The following is a 14488-nucleotide window of genomic DNA, read 5'->3' as shown; positions in this document are numbered from 1 at the left end:
GTTGATCTGTCCCAATAGGTGGTACCAGGCCCTGTCTGATGGTTGGTGTTGATCTGTCCCAATAGGTGGTTTCCAGGCCCTGTCTGATGGTTGGTGTTGATCTGTCCCAATAGGTGGTTTCCCTGTCTGATGGTTGGTATTGATCTGTCCCAATAGGTGGTTTCAGGCCCTGTCTGATGGTTGGTATTGATCTGTCCCAATAGGTGGTACCAGGCCCTGTCTGATGGTTGGTGTTGATCTGTCCCAATAGGTGGTTTCTGTCTGATGGTTGGTATTGATCTGTCCCAATAGGTGGTTTCTGTCTGATGGTTGGTATTGATCTGTCCCAATAGGTGGTTTCAGGCCCTGTCTGATGGTTGGTATTGATCTGTCCCAATAGGTGGTTTCAGGCCCTGTCTGATGGTTGGTATTGATCTGTCCCAATAGGTGGTTTCAGGCCCTGTCTGATGGTTGGTATTGATCTGTCCCAATAGGTGGTTTCAGGCCCTGTCTGATGGTTGGCATTGATCTGTCCCAATAGGTGGTTTCAGTCCCTTTCTGATGGTTGGTATTGATCTGTCCCAATAGGTGGTACCAGGCCCTGTCTGATGGTTGGTGTTGATCTGTCCCAATAGGTGGTTTCTGTCTGATGGTTGGTATTGATCTGTCCCAATAGGTGGTTTCAGGCCCTGTCTGATGGTTGGTATTGATCTGTCCCAATAGGTGGTTTCAGGCCCTGTCTGATGGTTGGTATTGATCTGTCCCAATAGGTGGTTTCTGTCTGATGGTTGGTATTGATCTGTCCCAATAGGTGGTTTCTGTCTGATGGTTGGTATTGATCTGTCCCAATAGGTGGTTTCAGGCCCTGTCTGATGGTTGGTATTGATCTGTCCCAATAGGTGGTTTCAGGCCCTGTCTGATGGTTGGTATTGATCTGTCCCAATAGGTGGTTTCAGGCCCTGTCTGATGGTTGGTCCCTTGATCTGTCCCAATAGGTGGTTTCAGGCCCTGTCTGATGGTTGGTATTGATCTGTCCCAATAGGTGGTTTCAGGCCCTGTCTGATGGTTGGTATTGATCTGTCCCAATAGGTGGTTTCAGGCCCTGTCTGATGGTTGGCCTGTCCCAATAGGTGGTTTCAGTCCCTGTCTGATGGTTGGTATTGATCTGTCCCAATAGGTGGTACCAGGCCCTGTCTGATGGTTGGTGTTGATCTGTCCCAATAGGTGGTTTCTGTCTGATGGTTGGTATTGATCTGTCCCAATAGGTGGTTTCAGGCCCTGTCTGATGGTTGGTATTGATCTGTCCCAATAGGTGGTTTCTGTCTGATGGTTGGTATTGATCTGTCCCAATAGGTGGTTTCTGATGGTTGGTATTGATCTGTCCCAATAGGTGGTTTCAGGCCCTGTCTGATGGTTGGTATTGATCTGTCCCAATAGGTGGTTTCAGGCCCTGTCTGATGGTTGGTGTTGATCTGTCCCAATAGGTGGTTACTGTCTGATGGTTGGTATTGATCTGTCCCAATAGGTGGTTTCAGGCCCTGTCTGATGGTTGGTGTTGATCTGTCCCAATAGGTGGTTACTGTCTGATGGTTGGTATTGATCTGTCCCAATAGGTGGTTTCAGGCCCTGTCTGATGGTTGGTGTTGATATAGTTGGTATTGATCTGTCCCAATAGGTGGTTTCAGGCCCTGTCTGATGGTTGGTATTGATCTGTCCCAATAGGTGGTTTCAGGCCCTGTCTGATGGTTGGTATTGATCTGTCCCAATAGGTGGTTTCAGGCCCTGTCTGATGGTTGGTATTGATCTGTCCCAATAGGTGGTTTCAGGCCCTGTCTGATGGTTGGTATTGATCTGTCCCAATAGGTGGTTTCCCTGTCCCAATAGGTGGTTTCAGGCCCTGTCTGATGGTTGGTATTGATCTGTCCCAATAGGTGGTTTCAGGCCCTGTCTGATGGTTGGTATTGATCTGTCCCAATAGGTGGTTTCAGGCCCTGTCTGATGGTTGGTATTGATCTGTCCCAATAGGTGGTTTCAGGCCCTGTCTGATGGTTGGTGTTGATCTGTCCCAATAGGTGGTTTCTGTCTGATGGTTGGTATTGATCTGTCCCAATAGGTGGTTTCAGGCCCTGTCTGATGGTTGGTATTGATCTGTCCCAATAGGTGGTTTCAGGCCCTGTCTGATGGTTGGTATTGATCTGTCCCAATAGGTGGTTTCAGGCCCTGTCTGATGGTTGGTTGATCTGTCCCAATCTGATGGTGTTGATCTGTCCCAATGGTGGTTTCTGTCTGATGTCTGATGGTTGGTGTTGATCTGTCCCAATCTGTCCAATAGGTGGTTTCTGTCTGATGGTTGGTATTGATCTGTCCCAATAGGTGGTTTCAGGCCCTGTCTGATGGTTGGTATTGATCTGTCCCAATAGGTGGTTTCAGGCCCTGTCTGATGGTTGGTATTGATCTGTCCCAATAGGTGGTTTCTGTCTGATGGTTGGTATTGATCTGTCCCAATAGGTGGTTTCTGTCTGATGGTTGGTATTGATCTGTCCCAATAGGTGGTTTCAGGCCCTGTCTGATGGTTGGCATTGATCTGTCCCAATAGGTGGTTTCAGGCCCTGTCTGATGGTTGGTATCTGTCCCAATAGGTGGTTTCAGGCCCTGTCTGATGGTTGGTATTGATCTGTCCCAATAGGTGGTTTCAGGCCCTGTCTGATGGTTGGCATTGATCTGTCTGATGGTGGTTTCAGTCCCTGTCTGATGGTTGGTATTGATCTGTCCCAATAGGTGGTACCAGGCCCTGTCTGATGGTTGGTGTTGATCTGTCCCAATAGGTGGTTTCTGTCTGATGGTTGGTATTGATCTGTCCCAATAGGTGGTTTCCCAGGCCCTGTCTGATGGTTGGTATTGATCTGTCCCAATAGGTGGTTTCAGGCCCTGTCTGATGGTTGGTATTGATCTGTCCCAATAGGTGGTTTCAGGCCCTGTCTGATGGTTGGTATTGATCTGTCCCAATAGGTGGTTTCTGTCTGATGGTTGGTATTGATCTGTCCCAATAGGTGGTTTCTGATGGTTGAGTGTTGATCTGTCCCAATGTCTGATGGTTGGTATTGATCTGTCCCAATAGGTGGTTTCAGGCCCTGTCTGATGGTTGGTATGTCTGATAGGTGGTTTCAGGCCCTGTCTGATGGTTGGTGATCTGTCCCAATAGGTGGTTTCAGGCCCTGTCTGATGGTTGGTATTGATCTGTCCCAATTGGTGGTTTCAGGCCCTGTCTGATGGTTGGTGTTGATCTGTCCCAATAGGTGATTTCAGGCCCTGTCTGATGGTTGGTATGATCTGTCCCAATGATGGTTGGTATTGATCTGTCCCAATAGGTGGTTTCAGGCCCTGTCTGATGGTTGGTGTTGATCTGTCCCAATAGGTGGTTTCAGTCCCTGTCTGATGGTTGGTATTGATCTGTCCCAATAGGTGGTTTCAGGCCCTGTCTGATGGTTGGTATTGATCTGTCCCAATAGGTGGTTACTGTCTGATGGTTGGTATTGATCTGTCCCAATAGGTGGTTTCAGGCCCTGTCTGATGGTTGGTATTGATCTGTCCCAATCTGTCTGATGGTTGGTATTGATCTGTCCCAATAGGTGGTTTCAGGCCCTGTCTGATGGTTGGTATTGATCTGTCCCAATAGGTGGTGGTTTCTGATGGTTGGTGTTGATCTGTCCCAATAGGGGTTTTCCTGTCTGATGGTTGGTGTTGATCTGTCCCAATAGGTGGTTTCAGGCCCTGTCTGATGGTTGGTATTGATCTGTCCCAATATGGTACCAGGCCCTTGGTTGGTGTTGATCTGTCCCAATAGGTGGTTTCAGGCCCTGTCTGATGGTTGGTATTGATCTGTCCCAATAGGTGGTTTCAGGCCCTGTCTGATGGTTGGTATTGATCTGTCCCAATAGGTGGTTTCAGGCCCTGTCTGATGGTTGGTATTGATCTGTCCCAATAGGTGGTTTCTGGCCCTGTCTGATGGTTGGTATTGATCTGTCCCAATAGGTGGTTTCAGGCTGTCTGATGGTTGGTGTTGATCTGTCCCAATAGGTGGTTTTCTGTCTGATGGTTGGTTGATCTGTCCCAATAGGTGGTACCAGGCCCTGTCTGATGGTTGGTGTTGATCTGTCCCAATAGGTGGTTTCTGGGTTGGTGATCTGTCCCATGGTTTCAGGCTGTCTGATGGTTGATCTGTCCCAATAGGTGGTTTCAGGCCCTGTCTGATGGTTGGTGTTGATCTGTCCCAATAGGTGGTTTCTGTCTGACTGTCTGATGGTTGGTATTGATCTGTCCCAATAGGTGGTTTCAGGCCCTGTCTGATGGTTGGTGTTGATCTGTCCTGTCAATAGGTGGTTTCACTGTCTGATGGTTGGTATTGATCTGTCCCAATAGGTGGTTTCAGGCCCTGTCTGATGGTTGGTGTTGATCTGTCCCAATAGGTGGTTTTCAGGCCCTGTCTGATGGTTGGTGTTGATCTGTCCCAATGATGGTTGGTATTGATCTGTCCCAATAGGTGGTTTCAGGCCCTGTCTGATGGTTGGTATTGATCTGTCCCAATAGGTGGTTTCAGGCCCTGTCTGATGGTTGGTATTGATCTGTCCCAATAGGTGGTTTCAGGCCCTGTCTGATGGTTGGTATTGATCTGTCCCAATAGGTGGTTTCAGGCTGTCTGATGGTTGGTATTGATCTGTCCCAATAGGTGGTTTCAGGCCCCAATGTCTGATGGTTGGTATTGATCTGTCCCAATAGGTGGTTTCAGGCCCTGTCTGATGGTTGGTATTGATCTGTCCCAATAGGTGGTTTCAGGCCCTGTCTGATGGTTGGTATTGATCTGTCCCAATAGGTGGTTTCAGGCCCTGTCTGATGGTGGTATTGATCTGTCCCAATAGGTGGTTTCAGGCCCTGTCTGATGGTTGGTATTGATCTGTCCCAATAGGTGGTTTCAGGCCCTGTCTGATGGTTGGTATTGATCTGTCCCAATAGGTGGTTTCTGTCTGATGGTTGGTGATCTGTCCCAATCTGGTTTCAGGCCCTGATGGTTGGTATTGATCTGTCCCAATAGGTGGTTTCAGGCCCTGTCTGATGGTTGGTATTGATCTGTCCCAATAGGTGGTTTCAGGCCCTGTCTGATGGTGGCATTGATCTGTCCCAATAGGTGGTTTCAGGCCCTGTCTGATGGTTGGTATTGATCTGTCCCAATAGGTGGTTTCAGGCCCTGTCTGATGGTTGGTATTGATCTGTCCCAATAGGTGGTTTCAGGCCCTGTCTGATGGTTGGTGTTGATCTGTCCCAATAGGTGGTTTCAGGCCCTGTCTGATGGTTGGTGTTGATCTGTCCCAATCTGATGGTTGGTATTGATCTGTCCCCAATAGGTGGTTTCAGGCCCTCTCTGATGGTTGGTATTGATCTGTCCCATGGTTGGTATGGTGATCTGTCCCAATAGGTGGTTTCTGTCTGGCCCTGGTATTGATCTGTCCCAATATGGTTGGTATTGATCTGTCCCAATAGGTGGTTTCTGATGGTTGGTATTGATCTGTCCCAATGGTGGTTTCTGATGGTTGGTATTTCAGGCCCTGTCTGATGGTTGGTGATCTGTCCCAATAGGTGGTTTCAGGCCCTGTCTGATGGTTGGTATTGATCTGTCCCAATAGGTGGTTTCAGGCCCTGTCTGATGGTTGGTATTGATCTGTCCCAATAGGTGGTTTCTGGCCCTGTCTGATGGTTGGTATTGATCTGTCCCAATAGATGGTTACTGTCTGATGGTTGGTATTGATCTGTCCCAATTGGTGGTTTCAGGCCCTGTCTGATGGTTGGTGTTGATCTGTCCCAATAGGTGATTACTGTCTGATGGTTGGTATTGATCTGTCCCAATAGGTGGTTTCAGGCCCTGTCTGATGGTTGGTGTTGATCTGTCCCAATAGGTGGTTACTGTCTGATGGTTGGTATTGATCTGTCCCAATAGGTGGTTTCAGGCCCTGTCTGATGGTTGGTATTGATCTGTCCCAATAGGTGGTTACCCTGTCTGATGGTATGATCTGTATTGATCTGTCCTGTCCCAATAGGTGGTTTCAGGCCCTGTCTGATGGTTGGTATTGATCTGTCCCAATAGGTGGTTTCAGGCCCTGTCTGATGGTTGGTATTGATCTGTCCCAATAGGTGGTTACTGTCTGATGGTTGGTATTGATCTGTCCCAATAGGTGGTTACTGTCTGATGGTTGGTATTGATCTGTCCCAATAGGTGGTTTCAGGCCCTGTCTGATGGTTGGTGTTGATATAGTTGGTATTGATCTGTCCCAATAGGTGGTTACTGTCTGATGGTTGGTATTGATCTGTCCCAATAGGTGGTTACTGTCTGATGGTTGGTATTGATCTGTCCCAATAGGTGGTTTCAGGCCCTGTCTGATGGTTGGTATTGATCTGTCCCAATAGGTGGTTTCAGGCCCCAATGTCAATATGAGGAACTCTCAAATCAAAGTGTGTGTGTGTGTGTGTGTGTGTATGTGTGTGTGTGTGTGTGTGTGTGTGTGTGTGTAGACCCCAGCTAATCCCGGTGATCTTGGACATCAGTGGCTTCGCAGCCATCCAGGAGTCTCCTCGGAGAGTCACCCTGCGCAACGTCGTGTCACGTCCTGAAGGCCCCCCGGCCGAGGGGGATACGTTAGCGTGACGGACCAGACAGGAAACCGCGTCTACCTCCGACAGACAGACGACCTGAGGGGAAAGGTCAACTTTTAGCCAATCACTGAGCTTTACCTGATCCACCAATCACCTCTCTCTCTGTCTCCCTTATTAACTGTCTTATAGGACCCCAGTCACCTCTCTCTGTCTTATAGGACCCCAGTCACCTCTCTCTCTGTCTTATAGGACCCCAGTCACCTCTCTCTGTCTTATAGGACCCCAGTCACCTCTCTCTGTCTTATAGGACCCCAGTCACCTCTCTCTGTCTTATAGGACCCCAGTCACCTCTCTCTGTCTTATAGGACCCCAGTCACCTCTCTGTCTTATAGGACCCCAGTCACCTCTCTCTGTCTTATAGGACCCCAGTCACCTCTCTCTGTCTTATAGGACCCCAGTCACCTCTCTCTGTCTTATAGGACCCCAGTCACCTCTCTCTGTCTTATAGGACCCCAGTCACCTCTCTCTGTCTTATAGGACCCCAGTCACCTCTCTCTGTCTTATAGGACCCCAGTCACCTCTCTCTCTGTCTTATAGGACCCCAGTCACCTCTCTCTCTGTCTTATAGGACCCCAGTCACCTCTCTCTCTGTCTTATAGGACCCCAGTCACCTCTCTCTCTGTCTTATAGGACCCCAGTCACCTCTCTCTGTCTTATAGGACTCTCAAATCAGTCACCTCTCTCTGTCTTATAGGACCCCAGTCACCTCTCTCTGTCTTATAGGACCCCAGTCACCTCTCTCTGTCTTATAGGACCCCAGTCACCTCTCTCTCTGTCTTATAGGACCCCAGTCACCTCTCTCTCTGTCTTATAGGACCCCAGTCACCTCTCTCTCTGTCTTATAGGACCCCAGTCACCTCTCTCTGTCTTATAGGACCCCAGTCACCTCTCTCTGTCTTATAGGACCCCAGTCACCTCTCTCTGTCTTATAGGACCCCAGTCACCTCTCTCTGTCTTATAGGACCCCAGTCACCTCTCTCTGTCTTATAGGACCCCAGTCACCTCTCTCTGTCTTATAGGACCCCAGTCACCTCTCTCTCTGTCTTATAGGACCCCAGTCACCTCTCTCTCTGTCTTATAGGACCCCAGTCACCTCTCTCTCTGTCTTATAGGACCCAGTCATCTCTCTCTGTCTTATAGGACCCCAGTCACCTCTCTCTCTGTCTTATAGGACCCCAGTCACCTCTCTCTCTGTCTTATAGGACCCCAGTCACCTCTCTCTCTGTCTTATAGGACCCCAGTCACCTCTCTCTGTCTTATAGGACCCCAGTCACCTCTCTCTGTCTTATAGGACCCCAGTCACCTCTCTCTGTCTTATAGGACCCCAGTCACCTCTCTCTCTGTCTTATAGGACCCCAGTCACCTCTCTCTGTCTTATAGGACCCCAGTCACCTCTCTCTGTCTTATAGGACCCCAGTCACCTCTCTCTCTGTCTTATAGGACCCCAGTCACCTCTCTCTGTCTTATAGGACCCCAGTCACCTCTCTCTCTGTCTTATAGGACCCCAGTCACCTCTCTCTCTGTCTTATAGGACCCCAGTCACCTCTCTCTCTGTCTTATAGGACCCCAGTCACCTCTCTCTCTGTCTTATAGGACCCCAGTCACCTCTCTCTGTCTTATAGGACCCCAGTCACCTCTCTCTCTGTCTTATAGGACCCCAGTCACCTCTCTCTCTGTCTTATAGGACCCCAGTCACCTCTCTCTGTCTTATAGGACCCCAGTCACCTCTCTCTGTCTTATAGGACCCCAGTCACCTCTCTCTGTCTTATAGGACCCCAGTCACCTCTCTCTCTGTCTTATAGGACCCCAGTCACCTCTCTCTCTGTCTTATAGGACCCCAGTCACCTCTCTCTCTGTCTTATAGGACCCCAGTCACCTCTCTCTGTCTTATAGGACCCCAGTCACCTCTCTCTCTGTCTTATAGGACCCCAGTCACCTCTCTCTGTCTTATAGGACCCCAATCACCTCTCTCTGTCTTATAGGACCCCAGTCACCTCTCTCTCTGTCTTATAGGACCCCAATCACCTCTCTCTGTCTTATAGGACCCCAGTCACCTCTCTCTCTGTCTCCCTTATTTACTGTCTTATAGGACCCCAGTCACCTCTCTCTCTGTCTTATAGGACCCCAGTCACCTCTCTCTCTGTCTTATAGGACCCCAGTCACCTCTCTCTCTGTCTTATAGGACCCCAGTCACCTCTCTCTGTCTCCCTTATTTACTGTCTTATAGGACCCCAGTCACCTCTCTCTGTCTTATAGGACCCCAGTCACCTCTCTCTGTCTTATAGGACCCCAGTCACCTCTCTCTGTCTCCCTTATTTACTGTCTTATAGGACCCCAGTCACCTCTCTCTGTCTTATAGGACCCCAGTCACCTCTCTCTCTGTCTTATAGGACCCCAGTCACCTCTCTCTGTCTTATAGGACCCCAGTCACCTCTCTCTCTGTCTTATAGGACCCCAGTCACCTCTCTCTCTGTCTCCCTTATTTACTGTCTTATAGGACCCCAGTCACCTCTCTGTCTTATAGGACCCCAGTCACCTCTCTGTCTTATAGGACCCCAGTCACCTCTCTCTCTGTCTTATAGGACCCCAGTCACCTCTCTCTCTCTGTCTTATAGGACCCCAGTCACCTCTCTCTGTCTTATAGGACCCCAGTCACCTCTCTCTCTGTCTTATAGGACCCCAGTCACCTCTCTCTGTCTTATAGGACCCCAGTCACCTCTCTCTGTCTTATAGGACCCCAGTCACCTCTCTCTCTGTCTTATAGGACCCCAGTCACCTCTCTCTGTCTTATAGGACCCCAGTCACTTCTCTCTCTGTCTTATAGGACCCCAGTCACCTCTCTCTCTGTCTTATAGGACCCCAGTCACCTCTCTCTGTCTCCCTTATTTACTGTCTTATAGGACCCCAGTCACCTCTCTCTCTGTCTTATAGGACCCCAGTCACCTCTCTCTGTCTTATAGGACCCCAGTCACCTCTCTGTCTTATAGGACCTCAGTCACCTCTCTCTGTCTCCCTTATTTACTGTGTCTTTTAGGCTGTGGACCCCAGTGCTTTTCGTAGCTCCCATAATGCATTGGGTTTGCTGGCTGTTCCCATCGAGGTACTGAGAGAACAGGTGGCCGAGAAGGTGAGTACACCCCCACACATACAGCTAACCTTGCGGAGGGACACAATTAATTTTCCGTAAACCTAACACGTACTCTTAACCTAATCCTAACCTTAACCCAAAGACGTAACCCTAGCTCCTAACCTAGCTCCTAACCCTAGCTCCTAACCCTAGCTCTAACCTAGCTCCTATCCCTAGCTCCTAACCCTAGCTCCTAACCCTAGCTCCTAACCCTAGCTCCTAACCCTAGCTCTAAACCTAGCTCTAACCCTAGCTCCTAACCCTAGCTCCTAACCCTTAACCTAATCTAACCTTAACCCAAAGACGTAACCTAGCTCCTAACCCTAGCTCCTAACCTAGCTCCTAACCCTAGCTCCTGTCCTGGCTCTAACCCTAGCTCTCTAACCTAGCTCCTAACCTAGCTCCTAACCTAGCTCCTAACCCTTAACCTAATCCTAACCTTAACCCAAAGATAACCCTAGCTCCTAACCCTAGCTCTAACCCTAGCTCCTAACCTAGCTCCTAACCCTTAACCTAATCCACAACCTTAACCCAAAGACCTAACCCTAGCTCCTAACCTGGCTCTAACCTAGCTCTAACCTAGCTCCTAACCCTTAACCTAATCCTAACCTTAACCTAGCTCCTAACCCTGGCTCTAACCTAGCTCCTAACCCTGCCCAACCCTAGCTCCTAACCCTAGCTCCTAACCTAGCTCCTAACCCTTAACCTAATCCTAACCTTAACTCCAAAGACGTAACCTAGCTCTAACCCTAGCTCCTAACCCTAGCTCCTAACCCTTAACCTAATCTAACCTTAACCCAAAGATGTAACCCTAGCTCCTAACCCTAGCTCCTAACCCTTAACCTAATCCTAACCTTAACCTAGCTCCTAACCTAGCTCCTAACCCTAGCTCCTAACTTTAGTTCCTAACCCTAGCTCTAATCCTGGCTCCTAACCCTAGCTCCTAACCTAGCTCTAACCCTTAACCTAATCCTAACCTTAACCCAAAGACGTAACCCTAGCTCCTAACCCTAGCTCCCTAACCGTAGCTCTAACCCTAGCTCTAACCCTAGCTCTAACCCTAGCTCTAACCCTTAACCTAATTCTAACCTTAACCCAAAGACGCCAACCTAGCTCAACCCTAGCTCCTAACCTAGCTCCTAACCTAGCTCCAACCTAGCTCCTAACCCTAGCTCCTAACCTAGCTCCTAATCCTAACCTAATCTAACCTTAACCCAAAGACGTAACCTAGCTCCTAACCCTAGCTCCTAACCCTAGCTCCTAACCCTAGCTCCTAACCCTAGCTCCTAACCCTTAACCTAATCCTAACCTTAACCCCTTAACCCCCTAGAAACAGCATTTGACCTTATGGGGACCAACAAAATGTTCCCAGTTTGTTAAATTTTAGTTTGTTTACTATTCTACTTCTGGTCGTCAAGTATAGTTAAACCTTCACCTTAAACACGTCCACACGCACACTTCCCAAAGTCTAGAGCTGACTGTTTCTGACTGAGCTGACTGTTTCTGACTGTTTCTGACTGAGCTGACTGTTTCTGACTGAGCTGACTGTTTCTGACTGAGCTGACTGTTTCTGTCTGTTTCTGGCTGAGCTGACTGTTTCTGGCCGAGCTGACTGTTTCTGGCTGAGCTGACTGAGCTGACTGTTTCTGACTGTGTCTGACTGCTTTTGACTGTGTCTGACTGTGTCTGCCTGAGCTGACTGTTTCTGACGGTTTCTGACTGAGCTAACTGTTTCTGCCTGACTGAGCTGACTGTTTCTGACTGAGCTGACTGTTTCTGACTGAGCTGACTGTTTCTGCCTGAGCTGACTGTTTCTGACAGTTTCTGACTGTTCTGCAGCGTCATCGCCAAGTGGTGGAGGAATCTCAGCGCCTAACAGAGCGACTCAACAGGTGTGTGTGTGTGTGTGTGTGTGTGTGTACATGCAGTACCAATCTAAAGTTACTCATTCATGTTGAATAATAGTGAAGACATCAAAACTATGAAATAACACATATGGAATCATGTAGTAACCACCCTTGGCTTTGATGACAGCTTTGCACAACCTTGGAATTCTCTCAACCAGCTTCATGAGGAATGCTTTTACAACAGTCTTGAAGGAGTTCCCACATATGCTGAGCACTTGTTGGCTGTTTTTCCTTCGCTCTGCGGTCCAACTCATCCCAAACCATCTCAATTGGGTTGAGGTCGGGTGATTGTGGAGGCCAGGTCATCTGATGCAGCACTCCATCACTCTCCTTCTTGGTCAAATAGCCCTTACACAGCCTGGAGGTGTGTTGGGTCATTGTCCTGTTGAAAAACAAATGATAGCCCCACTAATAGTCCCTCAAACCAGATGAGATGGCATATCGCTGCAGAATGCTCTAGTAGCCATGTTGGTTAAGTGTGCCTTGAAATTTAAATATATCACTGACAGTGTTACCAGCAAAGCACCATCACACCTCCTCTTCCATGCTTCACGGTGGGAACCACACACCATCACACCTCCTCCTCCTCAGTGCTTCACGGTGGGAACCACACACCATCACACCTCCTCCTCCTCAGTGCTTCACGGTGGGAACCACACACCATCACACCACCTCCTCCTCAGTGCTTCACGGTGGGAACCACACACCATCACACCACCTCCTCCTCAGTGCTTCACGGTGGGAACCACACACCATCACACCACCTCCTCCTCAGTGCTTCACGGTGGGAACCACACACCATCACACCACCTCCTCCTCAGTGCTTCACGGTGGAACCACACACCATCACACCACCTCCTCCTCAGTGCTTCACGGTGGGAACCACACACCATCACACCTCCTCCTCCTCAGTGCTTCACGGTGGGAACCACACACCATCACACCTCCTCCTCCTCCATGCTTCACGGTGGGAACCACACACCATCACACCACCTCCTCCTCAGTGCTTCACGGTGGGAACCACACACCATCACACCTCCTCCTCCTCAGTGCTTCACGGTGGGAACCACATCACACACCTCCTCCTCCTCAGTGCTTCACGGTGGGAACCACACACCATCACACCACCTCCTCCTCAGTGCTTCACGGTGGGAACCACACACCATCACACCACCTCCTCCTCAGTGCTTCACGGTGGGAACCACACACCATCACACCACCTCCTCCTCAGTGCTTCACGGTTGGAACCACACACCATCACACCTCCTCCTCTTCCATGCTTCACGGTGGGAACCACACATGCAGAGATCATCCGTTCACCTACTCTGCGTCTCACAAAGACACAGCGGTTGGAACCACAAATCTCTCATTTGACTCGTCAGACCAAAGGACAGATTTCCACCGGTCTAATGTCTATTGCTCGTGTTTCTTGGTCCAAGCAAATCTCTTCTTATCATTGGTGTCCTTTAGTAGTGGTTTCTTTGCAGCAGATTCGACCATGGAAGCCTGATTCACGCAGTCTCCTCTGAACAGTTGATGTTGAGATGTGTCTGTTACTTGAACTGCGTGAAGCATTTATTTGGGCTGTAATTTCTGAGGCTGGTAACTCTAATGACCTTATCCTCTGCAGCAGAGGGAACTCTGGGTCTTCCTTTCCTGTGGCAGTCTTCATGAGAGCCAGTTAACTCTAATGAACTCATCCTCTGCAGCAGAGGTAACTCTGGGTCTTCCTTTCCTGTGGCGGTCCTCATGAGAGACAGGTAACTCTGGGTCTTCCTTTCCTGTGGCAGTCTTCATGAGAGCCAGTTAACTCTAATGAACTCATCCTCTGCAGCAGAGGTAACTCTGGGTCTTCCTTTCCTGTGGCGGTCTTCATGAGAGACAGCAGAGGTAACTCTGGGTCTTCCTTTCCTGTGGCGGTCCTCATGAGAGCCAGGTAACTCCTAATGAACGTATCCTCTGCAGCAGAGGTAACTCTGGGTCTTCCTTTCCTGTGGCGGTCCTCATGAGAGACAGGTAACTCTGGGTCTTCCTTTCCTGTGGCGGTCCTCATGAGAGCCAGTTAACTCTAATGAACTTATCCTCTGCAGCAGAGGTAACTCTGGGTCTTCCTTTCCTGTGGCGGTCCTCATGAGAGCCAGTTAACTCTAATGAACTGATCCTCTGCAGCAGAGGTAACTCTGAGTCTTCCTTTCCTGTGGCAGTCCTCATGAGAGACAGGTAACTCTGGCTTCCTTTCCTGTGGAGGTCTTCATGAGAGCCAGTTTCATCATAGCGCTTGATGGTTTTTTATGACTGCACTTGAAGAAACTTTCAAAATTCTTGAAATGTTCCGGATTGACTGACCTTCATGTCTTAAAGTAATGATGGACTGTCATTTCTCTTTCTTATTTGAGCTGTTCTTGCCATAATATGGACTTGGTCTTTTACCAAATAGGGCTATCTTCTGTATACCACCCCTACCTTAAAGCATTAAGAGGGAAATAAATTCCTCAAATTAACGTTTAACAAGGCACACCTGTTAATTGAAATGCATTCCAGGTGACTACCTCATGAAGCTGGTTGAGAGAATGCCAAGAGTGTGCAAAGCTGTCATCAAGGCAAAGGGTGGCTACTTTGAAGAATCTCAAATATGAAATATTTTATATATATATTGGTTACTACATGATTCCATATGTGTCATTTCATAGTTTTGATGTCTTCACTATTATTCTACAATGTAGAAAATAGTCAAAATAAATAACAACCCTGGAATGAGGAGGTGTGTCCAAAC

At 48.8% G+C, this 14488-nt stretch overlaps 1 pseudogene; it reads left to right on the top strand.

The window, feature by feature from the left end:
• LOC135570081 (chromosome transmission fidelity protein 18 homolog) overlaps window positions 1-14488 on the top strand; it is a 57018-nt pseudogene that overhangs the window by 17678 nt on the left and 24852 nt on the right.

The sequence above is a fragment of the Oncorhynchus nerka genome, unplaced genomic scaffold, assembly GCF_034236695.1.
Source record: "Oncorhynchus nerka isolate Pitt River unplaced genomic scaffold, Oner_Uvic_2.0 unplaced_scaffold_1119, whole genome shotgun sequence".
Classification (NCBI taxonomy): Eukaryota; Metazoa; Chordata; class Actinopteri; order Salmoniformes; family Salmonidae; genus Oncorhynchus; species Oncorhynchus nerka.
This window is presented reverse-complemented; position numbering and strand designations above follow the sequence as displayed.